Source organism: Pteropus vampyrus, unplaced genomic scaffold (assembly GCF_000151845.1).
Source record: "Pteropus vampyrus isolate Shadow unplaced genomic scaffold, Pvam_2.0 Scaffold752, whole genome shotgun sequence".
Classification (NCBI taxonomy): domain Eukaryota; kingdom Metazoa; phylum Chordata; class Mammalia; order Chiroptera; family Pteropodidae; genus Pteropus; species Pteropus vampyrus.
The window spans coordinates 92506-99406 of record NW_011889533.1 but is presented as its reverse complement, the minus strand read 5'-3'; positions in this window follow the sequence as shown (position 1 = coordinate 99406).

Here is a 6901-nt window from a genome sequence, read left to right as displayed (position 1 = left end):
GCAAGAACCTACAACCAAGATTGCTCTACCCAGCAAAGCTATCATTAGAATTTAAGGACACATAAAGAACTTCTCAGATAAGAAAAAGCTAAAGGAGTTCTGCCGCATCCTCTTTCTACCCTACTGTGTGACAAGGTCCCGAGATGGGGACAGAGGCTTCAAGGAATGCATCGTCAAGAACGAGGACGTGGCATGTGTTTAGGGATAATTGGTTTCTTAGAAACGATCCTATTAATAGGGGGAATTTGGGTAGCACAAATTCTAGTAAGTGTAAACGCTGTACAAATGGATTTCCTCAAAATTGGCTCTGAGGAAAACATAGTAAATTCCCTGCGTATGGAATCAGCTCTAGTCACCCTGATGTGTCCAGAATGCGTAAACCCTTTATTTGAACAATTATTAAGGGAAATTCCTTTTGATGTGCCTCTTAAAGAAGTTATGAATAAATTATAACAAGCTGAATTACTAGAACCAATTTATACTCCTGTTCCCACGCAGTTAGTAGAAAAATTAGTAAAGGATAAGAAATTTACTCATAAGCCTGTTCCTACTATGGAAGGACCTCCTTTTGTGGCCTAGTGGATAAATAGAGAACTCTGGTATCCACCTAGGGGGGCTAATAGTATGAAAAGATTACCTGATCTTCCTTTGCCTTATACAGGAGCTTATAATAAAGATAGTATATGTATAGTGAATAAAGATAGAATTCATGTGCCTTATAGTTGTTTAAGTTTCATAGAAAGGCTGGCTAGGTCAGGATCTCCTTGGTGCTTAAAAAACAAAGGAACAGAAACTTAGCTTATGAAAGCAGCTTTGTAAAGCTGATTTTTATAAATATTTTCCTCATTACTGCACCAAGGAAACTTTTGAACAGCTATAAGAAAGGTTCAGCTTGAACTTTAGATATAGCATAAATCAAATAGCATTTAAAAGATTTCTTCAGGCAGAAAGAAGAACAATGTCTGCCCACAAGCCAATGCTTGCTGTTATGAATACATCTATCTATCACCTTTACTTAAATCAAACTGTATCTTACGTAATAGATATAAGAATTAAAAGTTTAGATTGTTCCATCAGGTAGTTCTGTTCTAATGATTGAGAGAAAAATGTACTAGTTAATCATGAACATTAATAATAATATACTCTATAAGATTTTCTGCTTCGCCTAACCACAGAAATTTCACTCCCTGCTACCTTAACTACAAAGTATAATCAAATGCCAAAATAAAAAGTATAAAAGTTGTACTCAAATCACAATAAAACGGAACAGTGTCACACCGCCTCTGAGTTGTGTAGTCGACTGTCTCCCAGGCCGACGCCTTGCCTACCTTCGGGGCCCCCTGGATCCTGTCGTGGCTGGACCGCGGCAGAGTTCATCATCACCAATTCAGTAATGTAGGAAAAGTTAGAGAGACTTCCCTAAAAAGAAAAGAAAGAGATCAAAAATATGAATAATAAAATGCCAATAACTACTTATCTATCAACAATTATTTTATGCATGAATTAAATGCTTCAATCAAAAGATATGGTGGCTGAGTAGATAAGAACACAAGAGCCTTACATATGTGGCCTACAAGAGACTCACTTTAGATCAAAAGACACAGACAAAAAGTAAAAAAAAAAATGGAAAAAGTATTTTATGAAAAAGGAAATAAACAAAAACAAAAGCAGGGATAGCAACACTTACACCAGACAAAATAGACATTGAAACAAAGGTTATAACAAAAGATAGAGAATAACCCAGTAATAACCCACTTTTGAGTATTTATCTAAAATCCCAAAATGCTACTTTGAAAAGACATGTGAATCCATATGTTTATTTCAGCATTATTTACAGTAGTCAAGATACAGAGGTAACCTGGGTGTCCATCAATGAATGAATGGATAAAGAAAAGGTGGTACATAAATACAATGAAATATTAATCAGTCATAAAAAAGAATGAAATCTTGCCATCTGCAACAACATGAATGAACCAAGAGGATATTGTGCTGCATGAAGTACGTCAGACAAAGAAAGACAAATGCCATATAATTTCACTTACATGTGGAATCTAAAGAACAAAATTAAAAAAAAAAAGAATAAAACTCATACATATAGGGAATATTTTCATGATTGCCAGATGAGAGAGAGGGTTGAAAAAAAGTCAGAAAATGGAAAAGGATTAATAACTCCAAACTGGTAGTTACAAACTAGTCATAAGGAGGTAAAGTACATCAAATAATTTTGGCTTAACATTGCAGGCAGCTGTATTAACACCATGCAATTTAGATTACTTTCCTTGACTAAAGTTCTTTAAATAGTAAAAGAGGTTACCCACTCCTGCAGAGAATTACACAGAAGCTATATATCACAACTATTTTTATTTTGTTCGATGGCTATATTTAATCACGTTTTCTATAAGTGACTTAAAATGGATAAATCTGTGTTTTTTTTATCAGTAGCTCACATATAACATGTAAATCATAACTGACATTTATTTCTCATTTAGTTTTCCAAAGCACTTTGTAAGGGTCACCTCTCTAATTCAACAGAGGTAAATAGCAAATATGATTAAACTTAACCATCATAGGATAATAGTAGTGGAGAGAGATAAATTTCTTACTTAAGATCACACCTGGGATGTCAGTGACAGAGCCAAATATTTTTTTTTAATTTTTTCATTCAATTTGATAGGCTCATGCAGATGAGCTTTTATGAGACCAACTTAGTTGTTGCAATTTTTCTGGGAAAATTAAAATGATCAAGTTTAATAAATACAATAAATTAAATATAACATAAGTATGATTTAACATATTTTTTAGCTAAACTGTTTTAAAGAATGCAAAATTATATTCAATTAGACATATTTTAAAATGTTATGTTATATGGTCCTTATTTTCTGAACTGTGTCAGAGAAGGTAAAATTGCTGAGTACATTTTGCACACACATACAAACACACCTGGCAAAAGTAGCAAATAACATTTAGTCAAGCCTCCTCTAATACACACAAATAATAATTAGTAAAATTTTGAATTATAGATTTTTATAAAATTTATTTATTTTTCCCAGTGCATAGAATAAATCTATTTTAATATTATAAGTTATAAGAAAGTATCTTATTTTTAATAAAAATTTAAAAATTTTATCTTTATTATAATTAGTTCAAATTTTGATGAAATCCTGTCCAAATTATATTAAAGTTTCAAGTGTGAAAGTTTCTACTAATGAGTGTTGAATGTATTTAATACCAATAAAAATATTCCTCAAGATTAAAAGAAGTCATAATTTATATACTTAATCATTTATGGATTTGTTTTTTATTTTTATTTTTTAATATTTTAGTAATTTCCCCTCTATATATGTGGTATTATCTCTTTTTGTTTAATATTCAAACTTTTCAAATGGGAAAAAATGTTTAGCATTTAAGTATTCCTACCATCAGGAAATGCCTCAGATAAATGGAATGGATGATAGAATATCAGGAAATATGTCAGCCTTTTTAATTAGCAAAGCTTTCTTTCATGCTTGTCATAGAAAATCAAAACTTGGCAGAAACACATGCTCATCTCACATAAGATGAATGAGGCTTACAATTGCAAATGCAAATGGTGACCTTTAAAAAGTAATTCAAGTTTTTTCATAAAGTGTTTTAAAACATAAAAAATACGCATGGGTTCAGGGAAATAAATTTGACAGAAGCAAGACTGCCTGTATTAGCTTATATTACTATTATTCACAGAACTTGCTCATTGATTTGGTTAACAGAATCAATTTCCTTTTCTATATTGGCTTGCTGGTCAGAAAGCTAAGGCAGCTTTATAATAATAACAAGTTAAAAATCAGTCCACATTTTTTGCTTTATCTTGTCAAATTTTGATGATAATATATCACAAATCATGATTGCACAGAAAGGGAGGATAATAACATAACATTAAGAGTCGAACATTTTTTTCAATACAATGAAGTTAAAATCAGAGAATGGGAGTAAAAAAGTGCCAGCATAGGGTGAAGGTACAGCTCATTAAGGAATATGAAATCCTTTAGGAAAAACACTAAAAATCTTTACTGAGGGACATTAAAAAGACTTTAACAACTGGAGAAATAGTTTATGGACAAATTGGTAATTTAAAAATTATATGCATACACACACATATATTTGTCCAATAATTATATACATTCCAAGAAAAAATAATAAAATACAAAAAGATATTGAAAAATATATAATATGACTTCAATTTAAAATGAACATGGCAGTAAAAGAAATTGTTTACATCAAGCAGAAATCACTAAGAAATAGAAACAAGGAAACATGAGAACACAAACACAAAAGATCTAAAAATTGTTGCTAAAAGCAATAAAGCTCAAGCACAGTAGAGGAAGAGTTAGGTAGAGAAAATTTTCCTAAGTGCCGATGCCATAAATAAGAGCAATGTATATGTCCCCAAAAGGGTGAGCACATGTGGGATGTAAAATCAAAATATCTTTTACAAATTAATAGGAATAGGATGTACTAGTTGAAGATAATCTTTTCTAGTGACATTTTTTTTTTTGCTTGACCAACCTTCAGTCAACTTTCTGAATCTGTTTCTGCATCCATCTGTGCACTTCCTTGTGAAATCTAATTCGAAGAACCCTACTAACTTAGTTTTATCAGAACCCTCCTTCTAATATATCTGATCACTCTGGATATCTGTTTCCTCATTCTCCACCATCCTTCAAGAGATGTCTGGTTACCCTAGACTGTCTTTAGCAAAAATATTGTTAGGTCAGTTTACCCAGAATCTCCCTTATTTCTGAAGCTTCCTCTTAGTGATTTTCAGTTCACTAGCCTCTATCCTGCTCCTTGACTATAAATTCTTACTTGCCTATGCTATATTGGGAGTAGAGCCCAATTTCCCCCTGCACTGTAAAATGCCATTGCAGTTGTCCCTATACTTATTGTGATAGTCCTCAATAAAATCTGCCTTACTATCTCTACAAGTGTCATTGAATATTCTTTTAAATATATGTATATTTTTAATTTTTTCAATTATAGTAGACATAAACTATTATATTAGTTTCATGTGATTAGATATGTATATAACTTACAAAATGATAGCCCCACCCAATAAAGCCAGTACTCATCTGACACCATACATTGTATTACAATATTACTGAATATATTCTTCATGCTATACTTTACATCCTCATGACTATTTTGTAACTACCAAATTGTACTTCTTAATCCCTTCCGCTCTTCATCCATCCTCTCAACGGGACTCCCATCTGGCAACCCTCAAAATGTATTCTGTATCCATGAGTTTATTTCAGTTTTGTTTATTTTGTTCCTTAGATTCCACATGTAAGTGAAATCATATGGCATTTGTCTTTGTTGGACTTACTCAGGACAATATGCTCTAAGTCCATCCATGTTGCTGAAGATGGCAATATTTTATCTATTTATTTATTATTTTTTTTATTTTTTTATTTTTCATGGCTATGCATATTTTTGCATATATGTACCATCTCTTCTTCATTTATTCATCCATGATGGACACCGAGATTGCCTCCATATCATGGCTATTGTAAATAATACTGCAATAAACATAGGGATGACTTTGTCTCTTCAAAGTAGTATTTTGAATTTCTTCAGATAAATACCCAGAAGTGGGATTTCTAGGTTCATCTTTGTGTCTTGTTATAGTTTTTTATTTAAAGTCTATTTTTCATGGTGTAAGTATTGCTACCTCCAATTTTTTTCATTTTTATTTTTTTATGAAACATCTTTGTCATCTTTTTACTTATAGTCTGTGTGTCTTTCAATATGAACTGAGTCTTCTGTAGACAAAATATCTAAGGGTCTTTTTTTCTTATCCATTTAGGCATTCTTTCTTTTGATTGAAGCATTTAATTCTTTTTCATTTTAAGTAATTGTTGATAGATATCTAGTTATTGTCATTTTATTATTCATTACACACACACACACGCGCGCGCACACACACACACACACACACACACACACACATATATATATATATATATATATATATATATATATATATATATATATATTTTTTTTTCCTACTTAAAAATGTCTAACTTTTTTTTTTATTGTTGTTATACTGGATTGGCAGTAATGAACTCCTTTAGCTTATTCTTGTCTGAGAATCTTTTTATCTGTCCTTCGATTTTAAGTGATAGCTTTACTGGGTAGAGTAATCCTGGTAGTAGGTCTTGGTATGTCATCACTTTGAATATTTTGTGCCAGTACTGTCTGGCTTGCAAAGATTCTGTAGAGAAATTAAATGAAAGTCTTATGGAAGCTTCCTTGTAGGTTAGTAACTAACTGCTTTTCTCTTGCTATTTTTTTAAGATTCTGTCTTTTTCTTTAACCTTTAGCATTTTAATGATGATATGACCTGGTGTGGGGTTTTTTGGCTTCATTTTTGGGGGGACTTTCTGTGATTCCTGAGGTTACATGTCTATTTTCTTCACTAGGTTAAAAAAATTTTCCATCATTATTTCTTCAAATAAGTTTTCAAATCCTTTTCTCTCTTCTTCATTATTTGGTATCCCTAACATGTGAATGTTGATATGCTTGATTTTATCCCAGAAGCCTCTTAAACTATCTTTAGGGTTTTTTTTAATTAATTAATATATTATTTATGCTGACATTGGTTAATGAAATCTGATAAGTTTCAGCTGTACATTATAACGGTAAGAAAAAAAATATGTGTGTGTGTGTATGTATGTATGTTTCTACATTGTTTGTTCACCTCTCCTAGTTGATTTATTTGTGTCACCACATATTTGACACTTTTACGTCTACCTCCCCCTGTCAACCATACCCTCGAGAAACCAATAGTCTATTGTCCATGTCCATGAGTCTCTGTTGGCTTGTCTACTTTGATTGTTGCATTTAGGTTTATATCCCACATATA